Source organism: Marmota flaviventris, chromosome 13, assembly GCF_047511675.1.
Source record: "Marmota flaviventris isolate mMarFla1 chromosome 13, mMarFla1.hap1, whole genome shotgun sequence".
Taxonomy (NCBI): domain Eukaryota; kingdom Metazoa; phylum Chordata; class Mammalia; order Rodentia; family Sciuridae; genus Marmota; species Marmota flaviventris.
The window spans coordinates 92,012,489-92,033,101 of record NC_092510.1 but is presented as its reverse complement, the minus strand read 5'-3'; the positions used below and the strand labels follow the sequence as shown (position 1 = coordinate 92,033,101).

Below are 20,613 nucleotides of genomic sequence, written 5' to 3'. Positions count from 1 at the left end.
GGGCCATTAGGCAGAATCCCAGCCCCTCTCCCGGCAGGTAGGCACGTGCTCCCTCTTGCCTGTGTGAGCAGCAGATGGGAAACCAGACAAGCATATGGCCAGTCAGTCACCATTACTGGGGACATGGCAGTGCTGACTTCTGCATGGGCCCTCCCAGAGTCATTCCACACAGGGGTGGGGTAGCTAATGTGTCTGGAAATGTCTTTCTGAGTTGCTCCTTATGAGCTTTGAACATTTGTGTGTTTCTAAAATCAGGAACTTTTAGCTTCTTGGAAGGACACGGTGTGGTCTGGGCTCAGGAGTCTAAGTTTTGGTACCCAGTTCTACTTGGGTACAAAGCAGAAATATATATATATGAATAATAGTTTCTGCTTGGCCTGTTTCATAAGGAAGTGTTGTTTCTGGGGTGCTTACTGTGGTCAGCATGGTGACAAATATTTGCATTTGTTTCTATTTTGTCCCATGACAGCTGTATGCAGCAGGGGCCATGAAGACTTCTGTTTTTCACATGAGAACTCTTAGGCTTGGAGCGGTTGAGGGACAGGCCCAAGATGACCCCACTTATGAGACAGGCTGAGATTCAAAGCATCCGTGCAGCTCTTACCCTGTGAGGATGGACCTGAAAGTACTTAGCACGCTCTCTGCCACCAGAGCTTCCTTGAAGCTTCAAGCAGGACCCACACATGGGACAAGAGGGAACAGCACCAGATAGAACACTGTCTGTGTGCAGTTGTGTGTCCCCCGCTGGGGGCGAGGTTGAAGTTTGGGAAGAAGGCAGGCCAGGCCAAGGATTAGGTGGAACCGTATGAATCATTGATATTAGACCTTTTTTGGAATCCAAGCATGGCAGGCCCATAGGAGGTTCCTTGGCAGACCAGATCCCAGTCCTGCTTCCCGAAAGGCATTTTAGTGTGAAAGGTGCTGCTTCTCTGCTGCCCATTTCTTAACTATTTTTTTTTTCTCATAAAAGTACGTGTAGAGGATAAAGTCTCCCTCCAATTCAGCCACTCAAAGTCAACCTTTGCTAATTTTTCAGTTGAAAAAAAATTTGTGTAATTTTCATCTATATTTTATAGTGGAGGCCATCCATCTGTATAATTTTTGTAGACTGCTTTTATTTTTCTCCACTGGATAGGACCATAATGTCGCCTTATTAACAACTCTTTGTAAACAACGTTTTCATCGACGGCTGGATTGGAGTTTGCCTTCCTATTGGAGAGTGTTTGGTTAATTTCTAGCATCTTGGGCTTCAAGCTTCTCTACAAGGAGCACACCGTCTTGGGAGAGAGCTGCTGAGGAAGCAGGGAGGGAGATCGGCCTGTTTCCATACAGAGGTGAGAGCAGGGGGAGGGGACAGGGCTGCAGTCAGATGCTGTGGGGTAAATCCTGGCTCTTCCGTTGATAGCTGTAAATGGTACAGTCACCTCCCCCTCTCTACTGTGGCTTCTTCATCCATAAAAGGGAGTTTTCAGTTGGATGTTTTTAAATCTGCAAAGCAATGAGGAAGTTCTTAATTTGGAGGGAGGGAAAGAAACTGTTGCTTATTCCTAAGAGACTACTTGTCATGGGAAGTGTCCAATCTGAATGTATTTAAATAAATTGAACAATATATGTAACCTGGAGGTTTTTGTGGTGTGTGTGTATGTGTGTGTGTGTGTGTGTGTGTGTGTGCGCGCGCACGCATGCGTGCATGTGTTACAAAAAAAGTGTGAGGAAAGAGGTGGTTAAGTAAGTGGGAAGACAGCTACAGCAGTGACAGGTTGATCTTTGGCTCTGGGGATGGATTTGATTTCCCTCTAATTATCTGCTAGATTAAAAGAAATGAAAAGATCAAAATGAAAGCTGGTTTCAGTAATCATTTGAAGCCCTGGGTTATCACACCAAATGGTTGGCAATGTTCACCAGCTGCTTTCCTTCCCTTTCTTTTCATGCAATTTCCATTTCTGCCTTCTCTTTCAGTTGCTAAGAGCCCTTTGCTGCTCTCCTAGCGGAGGTTAACGGGAAGGGTGTGGGGGAAGGTGGAACCCCCGGGGGTCAGGAGGAGTAGGATTCACCTGGAGCTCCTGCGCCCCTTGGCTGAGCATCGTCACCTGGAGTCTGAGGGTCCACAGCGCTGGTGTCCCTCGGTGCAGCTGGCTGTCCCAGGTGTGCGCTTCCTGTCTGGGCGGATGCCTTCTTCCTCCAGACTGCACCCTGACTCTGCAGCGCTAGAGGCCAGCCCCCAGAAGCTGCTAACACATGAATCAGTGAACGCATGAGTGAGTGTTGGCTTGTTATGTGTCATCCCTGTGACAAGGCTGGGTCCAGGATGCCCGTGAACCTCTCTCTGCAAGATTCAGGAGCATCAGGAGAATCAACAGCAAGGCGACCTGGGCCCAGGCACGAGGAGGTGGGAGGCAGGGGAAACGGTTCACTGAGGGCCATGGGGCAGGACCAAACTTGGGGCTCCCCAGGCACTGAAGGAACTCCAGAAGGGTTACAGCTGCCTTATTCCGAAAGCTCCAAGCTGGAGACAAACTAAGGGTCTGCCCACAGCAGAATGCTCCAGTGTTGGGTACTTCTCACTGGAATACTACGTGTCCACGAAGATGCACAAACCATAGCCCCGCGCATCGGTATGGATGGAGAGCCAAAGAAGCAAGCCATCAAAACTCATCTATGGTACAATTAAACTAAATAAAATCCAGAGCAGGCAAAACGAAACTTTGTTTTATAGAGATGTAACCCTGAGTGTTAAAAATATAAAGAAAAGAGAGAAATAATGATCAGATGGATACTCCTGGCCGCTAGGGGCAGAGGGAGGCGTGGTCTGAGAGGGACCCTGGTGGGAGGTTTAGCTCTGGGCCCTGTTCTGTTTCTTAGCCCAGGCGGCGGCTGTGTGCATCTTATATGAGTGTGTATGAAACAAGGTCACACAAAACGCCGAGTCAGAATGGCAGGATCACAGCGAGTGAGCAGGGAGGCGTCAGGAACCAGGGCCAGATGCTGCTGTGAGACCTGAGGAGTCAGGCCCAGTATTTTGCTTTTTATCCTAAAAGCAAGGGACAAGTTTTAAGCTGGAAGGTGACACCATAAGGTTGGTGTTTAAAGCAATCATTGTGGCTGCAGCATGAAAGCCAAATTGGAGTGAGGCCAGGGTGGTCATGGGGGCAGCTGAGAGTTTTGAAAAAAGGTGGTCGGTTGGTTAGGTGACCGTGGTAAGGACCGCGAGAACCCTTTATGTTGTTGGGGAGGGGGAGGTGTCAAGGAGGAGGGGCGGCGAGGACTCCGCGATGATGGATGTGAGAGAAGAGCACAGAGCCAGGAGGGGACTCAGCTGGGTGGCTGCTGGTGCCCGTTGTGAAGCTGGGCACCCTGGGAAAAGGGGCAGCTTTGGAGGAATGTGATGGAGGCTCACGAGACTTCCAGGTCTCATGCTGTGTGACAGGTGGCTGGGTGCATGGGTCAGGGGTGAAAAGGCGAGGGGGTTCCCTAGAGGAAAGCAGGCAGCCCTCGTGGCAGATACTGCCTAGGACAGGTGACCTTTGTGACAACATGGTGACGTGGGGTTCGCCTGGGGCACAGGTCAGTGCTGACTCTGTTGCTCTTTCTGGCACATTCATAACCACAGCGGCACTTTGAGAGACCTCAGCCTGCTGCGGGCTCAGCTGCTGGGCACAGGACGCCCTGCCTTCAGGCTGTCTTGCGTGAATCACCCTCGTGGTCTTAACTCACCTTTAGGCTCCTTGCAGATGCCTTGGTGTCCTCAGGGTCCCCAGTTGTAAATTGCACACCCGTGTCTGTCAGGGTGGGGTGTGTGACAGGGGAACTAAACTAGCGGAGCAGGCGAGGGGGTTTCTCTGCAGCACCTGCCTCCCCAGGCGTCCCCAGCCCGCTCTTCCTGGGCTCATTATCTTCCTGTGCCTCCGTCACCCACACACTGGACAGCGCCCTGCCACATACAGCCATTTCAGACCAGTTATCATAAATCACACCCACCCAAAATAAGCATGACGAGAGTCGTCATTCCGTTCTCACAGGCAAGGAAACCAAGGCTCGGGCAGCAGGGCATTCTGCAAGCTCTGGGTCTGGGGACTCTATCTCTTGGAGTTCAGATTGCTGGTGGTGGGAGCGGTTACCTGTGCCAGATCTCCTAGCTGAGGCCTCGGCGAGGCAGAGGCTCTGTGCATATGACCTCTGTGAGAGGCCGTAGCGGGCAGAGACTGGAATCTGTCCTCAGAGGCCTCATTAGGAAGGGGGACTGGAAAGCCTCTGCTAGGAGGGAAAGGGGAAGGTGCTGGGATGTTCAGCTTGGAGGAATGAAAAGCCCTGGGCACAGGACGGCTCTGCCACTTTTAGCTTGAAAAGCTGCTAGTGGGAGACCAGATAAACTCTCTGCAGTTGCCAGTGGGCAGACAAGTAGCTGGGGCTAAAGTTTGCAGACAGATTTAAGTTTAGTGAAAGGAAAAAAAAAAGATACTTTCTTTGCCTGAGATAAGAATTGACTCCAAAAAGTGTTAGGGGTATAGCTCGGTGGCAGAGCTCTTGCCTAGCATGTGCAAGGTTCCAGGGTCAATCCTCAGTACTGCAAAACAAGAAAAAGAAAAGAAAAATTGACTCAAAGGAGTACTGGAGTAGTGAGTTCCATGTAGCTGAAAGTAATCAAGCCAAGAGCAAATAACCAAGTGTGGGAAAGGAACACCAGCCCTGGGCTGTCCTTGGTTGTATGATCCTGGACAAGTCACCTAATCTCTCTGAGACCTAGTTTCTTCCTCTCTATAATAGGAATAATGGTGCCTTTGCAGGTTGGCTGTGAGTGTCCAAAAAGTTAGCAAAGAAGATCTTGGGGTACGCCCATTCCACAGGGATGTCCTGAGTTCCGCCTAGGGGCATGGTGTATGATATCTTATTGATTTTTCATTATTCTGCATGTTGGGCTTCCCCCCAACATTTGTGGGACCCAAGAAAGACTCAGGTTGAGGCCCCAGCCTTCCGCCAGCCCCTCCGTCTCTTCCTCTTCTGGTTCCATCCATTACTACAGGGGTGGGGACGGCCACTCCAGTTCACATGCCCCAGCTCCGTCCACACTGCCCTCTACCTCTGTCCTAGCTCTGGGTGACTCTGGTCTTCCCTTGGAACTAGAGGAAAGGTACCCGTTACGGTTTGGACCTAGAGTGTCCTCCAAAGGCTCATGTGTTGAAGGCTTGTTCCCCAATGCAGCAACATTCAAAAGTCAAGATTTGAGGAAGGAATTGGACCATGAGGGCTCTGACCTTATCAGTGGATTAATCCACTGAGGGATTCGTATTTAATGCCTTATTGGAAGGAGGTGGAGACTGTAGGCAGTAAGACCCAGTTGAAGAAAGTGGGTCACTGGGGTGTGTCTGGAAAAGGTGTATCTTGTTCCTGGCCTCCCCTCCCTTGCTTGTACCCATTTCCCCTGCCCAGCTTCCCTGTTGCCAAGAGCGAGCACCTTTCCCCTGCCACGCCCTTCCACCGTGATGGCCTCACCTCAGGCCCAAAGCAAAGGAGTCAGCCAACTATGGACTGAAACCTCTGAAACTATGAGCCAAAATAAGTCTTTCCTCTAAATTAGTTTCCTCAGGTATTTTTTTTTTTCCTTGATGAAAAGCTAACACAGCACCTAATGTGGCCTTTGCTCTTGGGAAGACAGACACCAACCTTGTAGGAAGGAGATTCCAGGTCCTGAGTACTCATAGCAAGTGTCTAGAGATCATGGGGCCTGGGCTCTGGGCGGGCAGTCTCTTTGGCCTCAGGGATGTCTTGTCCCTTAGGAGGAAGAGGGTGCCAGATTGGGGCTGGAGCAGGATACTCTTAGGTCCAGGGTCTGGGGCTATGCCCCATTGCTGGGGTCCAAGCCAGTTATTTCTGCTAGATTCCTAAGAGGTGGTAGCGACTTTGTATGTGCCCAACCATGTGCCATTCTAGGTGGCAGTCTGAAAGCAAAGGTAGAGAGCCAGGAAAGCCAGGGGCAAGGGCAGGGGCTGGGGAGGGGTGGGATATCAGGACAGGGCCAGCGGCTAAGTTTTAGTGAGAAATGGATGCAGTTTTCTTCTGGGTCAGCCTCTGACTTCCATGGTGGTGAAGGGAGTCTTTGGGCAGGCTGTAAGAGTCCCTGGGCAGAGGCAGAGGCAGAGGAACTTCTTGATTGTGGACCCTCTAGCCAGTGCGAGGAAGAATGGAGAACGCAAGTTCCTCTCCTGTGTTGGGGCTGGGGTGGGAGACAGTGGCAAGGACCAGATCTCAGCCATCCTGCCTGGGGTAGAGGTTGAAACTGTAGCCCTATTAGAACAGCCAGCTGGGCCACCATGACAGCAGTGGGGTCACAGCTGGGCACCAGCCTCTTGGTCTGAGTCAGCAAGACCAACCTGAAATCTCCCTTCTACTGGTGCTTTGGAATCTCCTGACTTCCTGCTGTCAGCACAAGCTGACCATTGGAGCCTAGTGGGGCCACGGGGTAGAGGCCACCCGGGCTCAAGGAGGGTGGTTCCTAAACTTCAGTGGGTGTCAAGATCACCTGGAGGGTTTGGGAAAGCCCTGAGTGCTGAGCCCCACCTCCAGAGTTTCTGATCATGGGCACATCAAACCTGTGTCAGGTGACGCCCACGCTGCAGGGCAGGTACAATACTTGCCTCCCAGCCCCATCCTTGTGTCTGTCCCAAACCACCTGAAGACCCTTCAGCCCCAACGGGTTTGCACAGCAGGAGTGAGTGGGACTCATGCTGGTTCAGGAGAGGTGGATGGTGCCCTGGGGAAGGAGACCCCTGAAGAGAGTTCTCTGACCACCCAAGGAGCAAACGCTCTCATTTAATGGAACTCTGCTCACAGGTGTCACTTGTATAGTGCTTGTGACCCCATCACTGAAAACAAGCCACATGGAGCCATATCATCAATCCACATACATCTGTTTCCTGCCTCTGCCTTTCCATGCAGGTTTCTTAAGACAAGCGAAATATTAAATGATTGTAAAATCCAACCTGTAAGGCATAATCAGAGGCTTTTAAAACAATTCTTCTAATGAGGGAAAAGGTTGCAGATTTTTCCCCCCTTTTCATTCTCTTCCAGCTGGTTTGCAGGCAAAGTCCTAAATACATTCTTAATTTCGACTCAGCCTTTCTCTACAGCAGAACAAGTGGTGGGGAAAATTTTTTCTCTAGGCAACAGCAACATTTCTGTCTCATTTGTTGGGTTTTGCACTGTAGCATGGCAGCTTGTGGGGCTGCTAATTTGAACTTGGGTCCTTCTAGGAATGCATCCTTCACGATCGGTAAATACATCAGGTTGCAGATTTTAGCCATTTAATTATTGAATGTGGAAATGCTTCTTGGCCTCATGAATATTTCAAAATGGAACAGTAGACAAATTGTATTTTGCTCCCAAATCGCATTGCAGTTCTGAACCTCTTCACATTTCAGCATTATCTGATTATCCCAAAGTTGTGAGCTCTTTTCCCTTAGGGGATTTGGTTAGCAGAGTTACTTTGTTCCAAACCATGGAGAACGCCCAGACATTTACAGAGAATGGGTCGCAAGCGTTATCCTTATAACATTTAATTTGTCCTTGAATCTACAAATGTCCTTGTTGGAAATGGATCTTGAAGCAAAACTTTTATAAGGGATATAATCTCATGTAGTGCAAAAGACTCTGGAGTCCAGCAGGCTTGGGTCTGAACTTGGCTCTTCCTCTTGCTTTCTTGTGAAATTTGAGGGCCTTAAGCTTCTCCAGGTCTCTGTTTCTTCATTAGTAAAACATGAATAATAGTAATAGCTACTTAACAGGATTATTGTGATCATTAAATGAATTATAGTGCTTAACATACAGCTTACTTCCTGGACATGGTAAGCATTTAATAGTTGGTAGTTATTTTATAATTAATCCTTGTTGTTTCTATTATAAAAAGTTCCTATCACAGAGCCGAGCACATAGAAATTCAATAAATGAAAATTATTAGTATTACTAACATTAACATCATTACCATTCTTACAAAAGGACATATATTAAAATATAGTTGTCCCTTGCAATTTGTGTGGGATGTGGTTTCCCCATGGTACCAGAATCTGTGGATGCTTATGTCCTGAATGGTGAACTATTGGCACATAACATACAGACATCTTCCTGTATGTTTTAAATCACCGTAGAGTACTTATAGTATCTAGTACAATATAAATGTTATGTAAATATTTGTTATACTGTGTTGTTAAGGGAATAATGACCAAAAAGTATCTCTACAAATTCTGTACAGATGTAATCTATTTTTTTTTTCTTGGTATAGAGAGCCAACCGGAAAGTTTTCTACCATGTAAATCGTGTTTTTTTTTTAAAAATTTTTTAACATAGGAAAGTATATAAGTAAATGAAAAGTGTAATGAAGTTGAGCAAAATTGAAGTAAATCAACAGTGCTCATGTAAAGAGTTTAATTAAGATAATCCCTGATGCAAAACACTTGTTCAATTTGCACCTCAAATTGAAAATGGGTTCCATAGATTTCCATGAACTTCTCTTTGTTGTGCCACAGGGATGGGGACCTTGAATAAGAGCAGTCTTCCCATGGAAAATTAGCTCTGACCGCAGGAGGAGATTTGGCTGGGATCGAGGTCCTGAGATCAAGTCACTTCACACTTGATCTTGGGTGGGTCCCCACACTTCCCGGTCTGTGTTTAGTTCATCTATAGACACTGCTATGTTGTGAAAATGCTGCAATACTACAAGTGCATGTGATTTATTCCTTTAAGAAAAAAGAGATAAACAAAATAAAAAGGAAGATTTTATCCTTTGGAAACCCCTAGGCTCTGCAAATTCTGCCCGTTGCTTTTAAACCACCAGGTATTAGTTGCCAGATATTTGAGAGCGGCTTAATTGGAAGTTGTATTTATCATCTAGAGTGTATGTGCTTTCGCTAAATGTGTTTTTGACAGTCTCTCACCATCCAGCCTCTTGCTTCCAACCGGAATGATTTGCTTCTCCATCGCATTCAGAGAAACACTTCAGTTCTGGTTGTAAACGTTAATTAGTTTGAAGAAGGGAAACAAGATTGTGTTTCTTAAAATAGTTCTGGATATAGCAGGCTGTCTTCGGGTGCTCTCATAATCTGGCCGCTTTGTAAGGGTGACATTTTGAGGCTCTGCGTTTATCCTCTGCCCGAGATCATTGTTAGCATCTTTGAAATTGGTGAACCAGGGCTTGCAATTAGGGGACAGATTGGTGCATATCTCCATGTGGCCCAATGTCTCCACTTCCTCTACCTCTACCTTTCCTCGGTCATGGAAGCCTGTTGACTCAGCTATGACAGAATGACAGTATTGAAGACATGATATCAGTGAGGATACATATCACCAAGGACCATGCATAAGAAAGGGTAAGAATGTTAATGTGGGGAGACCCTGGTCCCAGCCCTGGCTCTATCACCAACTGGTTCCTTGGTCACATGCCGCGGGCTATAGGCCCATTGGTGCCTCTGGATAATTCAGCATGACTCCCCTGCCCAGATGTGGACTGTGGACTTTGTCTCTCTCTCCAGCAAGGGGCGTGGGCTCCTTTCTGCTGGGGACCCTTTCTGTTCTAACGTTCTCAGCTCAGTTACAGCAGAAGCCTCTGGCTGTTACACAGGGAGGATTTTAATAGAATTCAGCAGCAGATAAGTCCCCGAATGGTTCCAAGTTTTAGAGGACTCCAAAAGAGGTGCTTAGGTTGTGAGTGTGATTATATCCTGCATAAGGTTTATTGCTTTTTGGTTTGGCTACTTAGGATGGGACTGTGTGGCAGTCTGCGTAACCGGTTCTTGGCTCCTATTTGGTGGTAGGGAAATGCCTTGGTTAAACTTCTATCTCAGGCACTTGTTGGCATTCAAATCACTTTATATCGTGCCTTAGATTAAGATCTAAGAATTGGTGGGAACATGGCATCCTCTTTTACATTTTGATGTATTCATTTGCACTTGTGTTTTCTAGTTTGTTTTACATTTAAGTCATTGTGAGTGATATCACTCCATTTCTTCTCTTCTCCTCCTTAAATTATGTGTACCCATCTGACTTAAAGGAATAACACTTCCGATAGCACAACAGCATATTGGGCTGTTTGTCACACGTTGCCCACATTTGAACTTCTTTTCTTTCTCTATAAAGTGAAGATCATAATAGGATCATGGATGGAGGCCCAATAAGGAGCCCTGCCTTCCGCCTAGGATCTGAGTAAGAATAAGGCAAAAGAATAAAGACGAGCTAAAATGTCACCTTCATTATGGAAAAGGTGAGGTGGAGACTATGTCATGTCTGTGGCCAGATGTGCTTCCTGACACCGAATTCAGAGTGAGACTCAGGCAGCCAGAGGCTCCGCCTGCACCCCACCCGCAGGATCCAAGATGGTGGGAAACCAGGGCAGCCCTGTGAGCAGCAGAAATGAGGAGGAAGGAGGAGAAGGGGCTGAGCCACTGTGCCCAGGTTCTCCCCCCAGACACCAATCGCAAAGGCATTCCAGCTCCTTGGGGAAAAGGAGCTTGTGACAGGCCAAAGATGTGCTGATCGTGTTCCTTCTGCAGGAGGCACAAAGGGTAGGACAGGGTGTCCACGCCCAAAAGAGAAGCAGCGTAACTAGAGCTGAAGGCGATGCTTTGAGTCTGACAGACTCAGGTTCAAATCCTGGTCCTCCTCCTTAAGGCTGCGTGGTCCCAGAGGACTCTCTCCACCTTCACTTAACCCCCTGTGAAAGAGAGAGAACCATTGGTCCTTGTGAAAAATTAAGTGAGACAATACATTAAAAATGTCAGGTACATCTCTAAGTGTTCAGTGAGTAAGAGAGGTCAAATGAGATCGCATATATAATTGTCCTCTGTAAATTTTATAGATTTATATAAATTGCATTATATAAATATAAAATATTATTTATGGAGGTGGCTTTAGCCTAATATCAAATTATACTTGCTATGCAGTTTTGTTAGAGCTCCCTCCCAATCTCAGTTTATTTAAATAGCTGAGGGTAGGCGGTGGCTTGTTATATGTCTCTTTCCTATCAGCTCTTGCAAAGGCAATCCACAAACCAAAAGGGGGGGAAAAAGAAATTAAATTAATGAGAAACTCGTGTGCATCAGAATGACCTTCCCTCTGATTCCAGCTATTTTTGTAGATCCTCCTGGAAGCTGTCATGTAATTCTGTAGCAGCCATTAGAAAGTATTCACTCCATTTAATTTATGCTGCAAAATCATTAGCGGGAACTTGACATAGGCCTAGTGTGTTCATAAGCAGATATTCTGCCATCAGGCTTCAAGGGACAGTTCCCCTTGCCAGAGGCAGCTCCTGAAGTATACTCAAGAAAAAAAACGAAGGGGGTGGACCCTTGGCTCTGCCCCCTCTTGTCCTTCCTGTCATCATCGTCATCACATTCACAGAGGACTTCCATGGCCAGAATGTTGACCACAGCCATCAGGGATTCATGTCTGCATTTCACTGTTTCAACGTTGGCTCCGAGGACTTGGGCAGAGTCAGCACCTGAGCCAGGCTCGGCTCATTCCACAGTGCATCCTGTATTTGTTGGATGCCAAGGTGACAACCTTCTCAGTGCCTGGAGGAGGCTCTGAAAGACTCTCGAAGCTTTCACGGCACTGACATTTGGTATTAACGAGCAGAGCTGCCCTTTTCTTGGCAATTATTATTGCTAATGTCTAGTTGCAGCCCCCATTTTTTTTTATAATTTGTTTTCCTCCTGTGAGCGCTTAAGCATTGCCCGGGAGGTGAGGTTCTCTGAAGGGTCCCTACAGAGCACGTTCTGTTCTGATCCTACGCAGGTCAGACTCCGCCTCTGCTCTGCCCAGAGAAACCATACTCTAGTGTATTTGCCAGCACTCCACCGTTGTAACAAATAACCTGAGATAAATCAACTCAAAAGAGGAAAGATTTATTTTGGCTCACAGTTTTGGAGGTTTCAGTCCATGGAAGTGAGATGCTGACCCAGGAGGACACTGAAATTCAGTTTCTCCTTATAACTTAGCCACTGGCCCCAATGCTGTTGAGCTGGTAGTGGCACAGCTTGGTGGCAGTACCTGGTGGAGGAAGCTGGTCACCTTGTGGTGGCTGAGAAGCAAAGAGAGGGGATCAGGAGGGACTCGGTTCCTAATATTTCCTTCAATGGCACAATGGCCTAACTTTCTCCTACTGGTCCCCACTATCTCCCAGCAGCACCAAGTTGGACACCAAGCCTCTAAACACACAGGCCTTTGAGGAACATTTCAGATCCAAACTCTAGTACCAGGTTTTGAAGATATTAATACATTGGGATTTTATTGACTAATAAAAAAATTTAGAAACCCCCACCCTTTGCCAGGCCCAGGAAGGGAGTATTAAATAATAGTGCCTATCTTGCATGATTCAGGTAAAACAGGCCCACAACAGCGCCTGGCTATGTGAGCACTGAGAGTGAATAGCAGTGGTTTAGTTGTCATTATCAACACTCCTGGCTGTCCAGTTGCTAGTGGTGACACACAGGCAGATTGCTGGGTTTCTGTTCTCGCGACTAAAAGGCTCAGGGGTCACTCCAGTTGAACTGGGCTAACTGGGCTGCGCAAAATAACCACAAAGAGACACAAATACCTTTTTTGGGGGGGTTGCTGTCACGGCTCCTCTGACCTTAAGGGTCCACAGGAAGAGAGAGAGTGAGAGCACGCGCTGACCCCTTTTATTAAGGAGAAGCTATTCGAATGAGGCAAGGGGTCAGGTTTCAGGGGGCTGTGCCTATCTTCATGATGTCCACTGTCAGCAGGTTGACTGACACCTGGGTAGGCCACACCCAAGGGCACAGTAAGAGGAGGGGACACACACAAGGCACTTCCATGGAAGCTTCTACCCTAAACAGGGCAAGGGGTTATATTACAAAGGAGCAGGTGAGCATAGCTTCACCCATGGGGCTGTAGCAAGACAAGCCTAAGCAGGAAGACACAAGTCACTCGAACCCTAGAAGAGTGGGGCAGTCTAGCAGCATGGGTGCCTGACGCCACATCACCCGGCAGGGGAGTTAAGTCAGTCACGTGCTAGGTTGGTCTCCCACAGCAGATGTTTCCTATTCAATGCCACTTTGTAAGTATGGCATTAGAGCTGCAGAGCACAGGACAGGGAGAACCAAGTCTTTGATGGAGTCACTGGGAAAGATTACCTCCAACAAGTCCTGAGCCGTGAGGAGAAGCCAGCTTAGACCAAGACAGAGTGGGCTGGGGAGGACTGGCAGTAGGGGAAGAATCAAGAACAGAGGGCACGTCACAGGGGGCAGAGAAGGCTGGGGAAGACTAGTAACCATGTGAAGTTTCCCTCGGGGAGGAGGACACGTATTCAAATGGCTCTGGAAGGAAGGGCAATTTACCAGAGGGCAGATTGGGGATAAATATTAGCAAAAGCTTTCTAATAATCTAATTTTTTTCTAAAACTAGAACAGGGATGCCTCGGGACATAGCAGGCTTGCTTTCTGGCACCAAGGGGGCCAAGTAGAGCTGATAGAGAGGTAGAGAGGGCCCAGAGTTTGGCGCCAGAGACCCAGATTCAAATCAAACTTGCGTCCCTTCCTTCTGCATGACTCCAGACCAGTCACTCAGCTCATCTGAATCTCCATTTCTCACGGGGATCCAATTGCAAGTGTGGAAGTGCTTCGTAAACTATGAAACATCGCATCAAATGTTAATTATGATGCTCGTTGTTATTTCACCCTCGTTACTGGTGAACATGTCTTAGCTGTCCAATTAATTTGTCTTGGATTCCCTGGAGTTTTTAGCTTAATACCATCACATAATAGTAAATGTTTATTGAAGGAAATAATGAACAAATCAGTGATTTTCCTCCAAAATTGGCCCTGAAGGTTGAACTTGGGTCTTATCCCAAGCCTGGTATATAATAGTCTCCATAACTCACTCAAATGCACTGAGTGAATGAGGAAGAATTAAATACATAATTACTACTAATGTGACAGTCATTGGTTTGATAAGCCCTTTACTTATATTTCACTTAATCCTATACTCGGTCTTGTGACATGATCCCAAAAGATGATCTCACTCTGGATTGTACGGGAGATGCCCGCACTGGATGAGAGGGAGGCCCAGCTGGTCTGTGAGCCATTTTCACCTCGAGGAGCCCACATTTCTGGTGAAGTGGTTCTCGGTGTCGGGGGGGATACTCAGTGAACAGAGCTGCTATGTCGCGTTGCTGTGACTTGCTAATTACAGAAACATACCTAAAATGTCTATTTTTCCATCATTATAATATGGAGGCTCAGGTTATTTATTTCATTTTTATTTTTTTGGTAAATATTGAATAAATAAAGATCTGAGCTTCAGTCAGCGACAGTTTTCTCCGTATCAAAAGTATTTCTGTTTCTCAAGACAGAGAGCAGCCCTATCACTATGGTTCTGGCGCTGGAGCTGTGTTCTGGTTATTAATGTAGGAAGAGACTGCGGCTACCTCGGCCTCAACCTTCTCCTCTGTAAAATGGGGGAACTGTAGCTACTTTATAAAGGTATCAAGAGGATTAAATGAGATAATGCAACTCAGGGTCCCGGATGGGGCTCGATATGCAATTATTCGCTAAGTGGCAGTTATATATCGTCTCTGGGAATATCTAGCTCAGTGCCTGGTCATAAAGTAGGCACCCAGTTGATGGGAGTTTCCTTTATTCTTTCTCAATTCACAACCTCCTCCATCCTGTAAATACTCTGCACCAGCCATAACTGGACTTGATAGCTATGGGGACAAGCTGATAGCGGAACCACGCTGGGAGGAGAAATGTCACCGTCCTTTGTTCAGTGAAGCTGAGCTCCGTGGTGGTACCCATCAGGGGGTGAGTGACTCCAGCGAGTGTCTCTGTCATTCCGTAACAGGAGGCTCCTGTGCGGCATTCCAATGTAGGAACTCAAGGCAAGAAGGCAGCTGAGGCCCAGTCGGCTGCCAGGCAGCTCCTTTCCAAGAGCATCTCCTATTGTGCTCTCGTGGAGGAGACAGGGAGCCCCTCTGGAGATCTTGTTCACTCTTGCGTTTTCCCTTTTCCCTGTCACTAGGTAACTTTGAGTCAAATGCACGCAGCCAATAGCAGCAGCATGCAGAAAGCATCTGTACCCACGTGGCATCTTGATAAGAATCACAGACGTTCATTTTCCACATACTTGGGATGGAACTCTCTAAATTCTAAAACCCTTTCAATACTGTTTGGGGTTGAAATCTTCCTAGAGTGGATTTTATACCTGATTCCTGAGAATGAGGAAACATAATTTGACCCTCCCCCCGCCCCGGCCCCCGGCTTTTCTTGGCACCTTGGAATTAAGAGGTGTGCTGGTAAACTGGCTTCTGAAAAACAAAATGAAACACCCCAGGCTGGCTGTGTTGGATGGTTCCATGGTGCAGATATTCTTACCCCAACCACTCCAAGCTCTCAGAGGTTTCTAACAGCAAATCTGGGAGGTTCCTGAATATTCCAGGCAGCTTGAAAGGAAGCATCATGGCCTTGCACTTCAACTGGACAGCTGGTGGACCTGGGAGGGGATACTGAACCTCAGCTGCTTTTCATATACTGGGGTTAAAATCACCACACTAGGAGTGAGCAGGGACTAGATCCGGTGGCATACTATGTTAGGGGTCCCAAACTGGAGCGCTCTAGAGGCCAAGGAGGTGACGTTAGTGAATGGGAAGCTGAACGGGGACTCCGGCCAACACCTGGATTGCCTCTAAAGCTAAGCTGCACCTTGCACAGCTTCACCTGTGCCCAGGTCCTTTCTCAGACCAATTAAACTGGAATTTCCAGGGGTGGAAGTGGAGTACATTTTAAGAAAAAAGCATCTCCCCAAGGTGCTTCAAATGAGCAGGCCAAATCTGAGAGCCTCAGGTCCTAACAGGTGCCTGTGGGTAGCCAACCTGTCTGTCATCCGTGAAATAAGTCAACGGCTTGGCTCTTCTGTAGAAGAGTCCTCCCTGCCCTGTCGTAGGGCACTGTGTGGTAACCTGGAAACCATTCTTCGTATGGGGACTTTTTTTATCTTCCTAAATCCTGCAGGCTGGCCTTTCAGGCACCATGCAGTCAAAATCCCTGCCTCGAAAGCACCCCCTGGCTTTGTCCTGTGGTCTCCCATGGACTGTGAATGTATTTTGTACTGTTTTGTCTGTTAAGTGGGAACTGATAAGGGAGGCTTTGCTGGGGACTCAGGAGCAAAGAACCCAGGGATTCCACCCCCACGGCCTCCCCCCTTGCTCTCCGGCCATGGTGAACTTGTGGTGATTCCAAGTGTGTCAAACCCGGTGGTGTCCCTGTGCCTTTGCACACTGTCTCCCCCTGCCCAGAAGCCTTCTTACCCATTTTCTACCCAGTGGCCTGGAAGTGAGCCCCACCCTCCCAGTGGACTCAGGACCCCCATGCCCACTGCAGCATAGCACTTCCAGTATATATTGTCATTCCTAGTTTGCACCTTTGTCTTAATTCAACAAATATTGGTTCTCATTTTGAAGCACAAACGAATTGTACTGGATTTATGGATTGCACATCCGGATCGCGAGATCTTCTAGGGTCAGAGTCACATCTTCTTTACCTGTGTCCCCGGCACTCTGCACAGAGCCTGGCACACAGATATCTCATATACTCAAAAGGCGGATGGAAGGATGGGAGGGTAGGAGGCATTTCTAGCTTACTCGTATGCTCAGGGCTGTGACTTCAAGGGATAAGTTTGCTGAAAAGGTGACTTTCCCAGTAAGGGGAATGTTTTCATGATTTCCAGAAATTTCACAGGCAGATTCATTGCCTATGGCAGGACTTATTCATGGTGGTTATATTATGGACCACTTTCTTTAAAAGACTTAGACACAGACTTTGAGAATAATTTTTCTCTCCAATAGTGACCAGAATGGAAATATTAAAGTTAGGGTGAGTTTGGGGAATTGGAAGTAGTTTGGTATGGATGGAGAGGGGTGCAGTAGGGAGCAGAGGGAATGAGGACGAAAGGATTAGCAGCGGTCTGATTATAAAGGGCCTTAACTGTCAGGCGGGGGAGCTTTGGATCTGCCCTGTGGGTGGAGGGGAGAACCTCGTGGACTCTTTAGGAGAGGGACCCATCCAGGATCAGTGGTTGGCACATGGAACAGATCAGATCAAGTCACTCTTCTTTCAGAGGGATGGCCCCCAGTCTTCTGTTCCCACCCTTTCCATTTGCATGATTTACCTTTCATTACTGTGTTCCTTATTTTCAGAGCCCATCCGGGTAGGAATCAGACCTGATGCCGGGCGAAATTCAACTGATAGGACCTCAGACGACCCCCTTTGTTTATATGATTAACTCCTGGGTGTGTCAGAGAAGATTTTATTACAAGAGATCATCTGGGGTTAGTTTTCAGCTCTTTTCCAGTGAGCCTCCTGGCCAGCCAGTCTCTTGCTCCTGACGCTGTGTGTGCATTTTTAAAAGCAGGTGTCACTCAGGGCTGAGGGATGCCAGTTTCTAATTAGTTGCTTGTTAAACTGCGGGCCTCCAGATTGTGCTGCTAAAATTACCAGTTTATTCAATGAAGAAATCCTGACGGGGGTTTTAGATTCCCCCTGAAAACAAACATCCGGCTCTTTGCCCATGTCACATTTTCTGAGCTGCCGGTTGTTACCTGTTACTGTTACTGACTATGGTGCCAGAGGTGGTTTGAGTGCTTTGCACATATGGTTGTCTTGTTGAATTCTACAGGATCTTTGCAAATACCATTTTCTTTTTTTTTTTTTTCAGAAGAGGAAATCTGGCCTGAGAGGCAAGGTATTGCCTAAATTCACCTGGCCTGTGGGTCAGGCTGGGTTCTCAACTCAGCCCAGCCCTAGGCGGGCCCGCTCCCTGATTCTTCCCACACTCCTCACTGTGAGGGGCTTACTGCTCTCCACTTGCCTACACTTAATTGACTGGGCAACTTAAGAATTTGTATTTTATTTCAACAGCATCCAGAAAACAGTGAAAATAATTTAAAAACATAGCATAAGTATGTTACAGAGATATATTAAATGCCACTAATACTTTCCTTGTCATTCCGTGTGAGTTCACTTAAAGAAAATAAATTCAATATTCCCTGCTCTACTAGTGAAGCCCTACATTCTAAAATCACCCCAAGGGCAGGAGTTTAGTTCTCCAGTGATTATTCATGGTGTGGTGCAACCAGCCTTCCTGGGCTCTATTTATCATTTCATTAATTTGGTCATGGTTTGTTCTTCCTTCCAGGAAGGTGGTAATTGTATGGAATCAGTGTGATTAGGGATTTGTAAACGTCACATTAATTTAGTGTTTGACTCTCTCACTGTTAGCTATTTATGATACGAAGATTGATTTTTATTCTCTATCCAGACTTGAAGAAAGAGATGGGTGGGTTTCTGAAGTCATTCATTCATTGACTTAAGAATGTTTCCTGAACCCCTCCCCCGGAGTGGGCTGCCTTGTCCAGGGCAGGGATGGAGCTGGGGGGCCGACCTGTGAGGTCCGCTCTCATGGAGCTTGCCTTCCAAAGCGGGGAGGTGGGCCTTAAATAGACATACCGAGGAAGAAAAGATAGAGTAGAAGAAAAGCGCCCACAGGTACGAGGTGTGTATTGGTCAGTGCCACAGCTTGGCTCTGGAATGTTCCCCAGAGGCCCAGACATTAAAGGCTCAGTCCTCAGCTTGACACTACTAGGACCTTTCAGAGGCGTGGCCTGTGCATGGCTGCCGGCCACTGGGGCTAGCTCTTCAGAGGGGATCATGGGATTTCAGGCCCTTGCTCTCCTTCTTTTTCACTTCCAGCTGCCATGAAGTGATCATCTTCCTCCACCATGTGTTCTCGCCATGAGGTGCCGCCTCGCCACAGGCCCCAAACTGATGGGTCTGCCTGACCATGGACTGAAACCACCAAAACTGCGAGCCAAAATCAACCTCTCCACTTTTTAAGCTGATCATCTCAAGTATTTGTTGCAGTAATAGAAAGCTGACCAAACATAATCTGCTTTTCATCACTGTAACAAAATACCTAAGGCAGGCTGCTTATGAAGAAAACAGGTTTAATTAGCTCATAGTTTTGGAGGTTCAAGGGCATGGCCCTGGCATCTGCTCAGTGCTGGTGAAGAGCTTCTTGGCTGTGTCACATCACTGAGCCTGGCAATTGTGGGGGCACAGGTGGGAACAAGTGATCATAGGAGAACTGAGTCCCTTCCAAGGACCTCCACCAGACCCCCCTATTAAAGGTCCCACTGTCTCCCATACCCACACCCTGGGGACCACAGTTCCAACACACGGATGCTTGGGGAGCAAACCACATCTACACCACAGCAGGACGGGACAGTGATGGGGGCAGGGAGCTTTGAGAAGCTTTCTGTATATGGGAAGACAGATGCTTAAAGAAATAGATCCAAGCCCTGGCCTGGCTTCTGGGTCTCTGCAGGTTGAACACTTCCTATCTGGACCATTCTTGGACAACCATGAAGATCTGTGACATGTAGCAGTTTGTCATTGTACGTGTTACCTTCCACCACAAAAGGTTTTGTCTTCTGTGAAGTAGATGGGTGGGTGAGTTAAGTGGAGGAAGTGGTGACTCTCTGCTGTGTCCATGGAATCAACCCACACAGGTCTTTGTTCATTTATTAAGTCAATAAGTCCTTAACTGAGTGTCTGTTATGGTCTGTGCCCCTAAGAAGATGAGCTGGGCTGCTCAGTCCCTGTCTTTGAGAAGGGAGAAAGAGATGTATTAGTAATTATGATACAGTTGGCCCTTGACAGGCATGAGGGACATGTCCAGAGGCTCTGGGAATCTTTAAATTGAGTATGACTTATTGTTGTGCAAAAATTCACTAGTTAAGTGACTTGTGAATTCAGCTAGGATTGGGTGATTCAAGGTTACGCACAATGCTCTACACGTGTGTCGCTCCATGCTGCTACATGCCACGTGACCTTCAGGATTACCAAAGCCAAGGTCAGCTGTGCACCATCCCAAGTTCTGTACTTGCAGGTGTGAATGGATATGGGGACACGGAGCAGCTCACTTGCTCAGGGGCTCTTGGACGTGCCTTCTTGGCATGGGACTGAGGTAGGAGGCAAGGGTAGGGGTATAGATCTTTTCAGGGGCTCAGTGAGAACCCTCCTGACATGATCTGCTTTTCGGCTGCTCTGTGGAGACTGGCTGGTGGAAGGCAGGAGCGGCAGGGGCCTAGGGGAGGAGGAGGGCAGTTAGCAGCAGCTCCCTGGAAGTGGAGACAGAGAAAGAGGTGCAAGGACTCAGCAGACACTTAGAGACAGAGTGGACAGGACTCCTGCTGCCTACCATGGGGAGCGATGGGGGAAAGAGGAGTCAAAGATGCCCCCAGGATTTTGGCCAGTGCAATATGGAAATGGGAAAGACAGAAGAGTTGCTGATCTGTGCCGCGTAAATATTCTTAGGAGGACAATCCCCGGGATGGACAGGAGCAGTGAGAGCCGGAAGGCTGCAGGGCCAGTGGACAGGCATCAGTGAGCATTCCGATGAGAGGCACTGGGCAGGGGCACCAAGAGAATGGACGAAGAGGGTCCTTCCTGCTCAATTCAGCAGCCATTGCCTGGCTGAATCAGAGATGTGAGACCACCGGAGGACCCAAGAGTGAAAGGTCGAGAAGGAAACGATTCATTCTGATGAGGAATG

General features: G+C 47.7%; 1 protein-coding gene across 1 annotated transcript in view; it reads left to right on the top strand.

The window, feature by feature from the left end:
* Positions 1-20,613, top strand: part of Ttll11 (tubulin tyrosine ligase like 11) — a 228,989-nt gene that overhangs the window by 106,511 nt on the left and 101,865 nt on the right. The gene's annotated exons all lie outside the window — the stretch shown is intronic.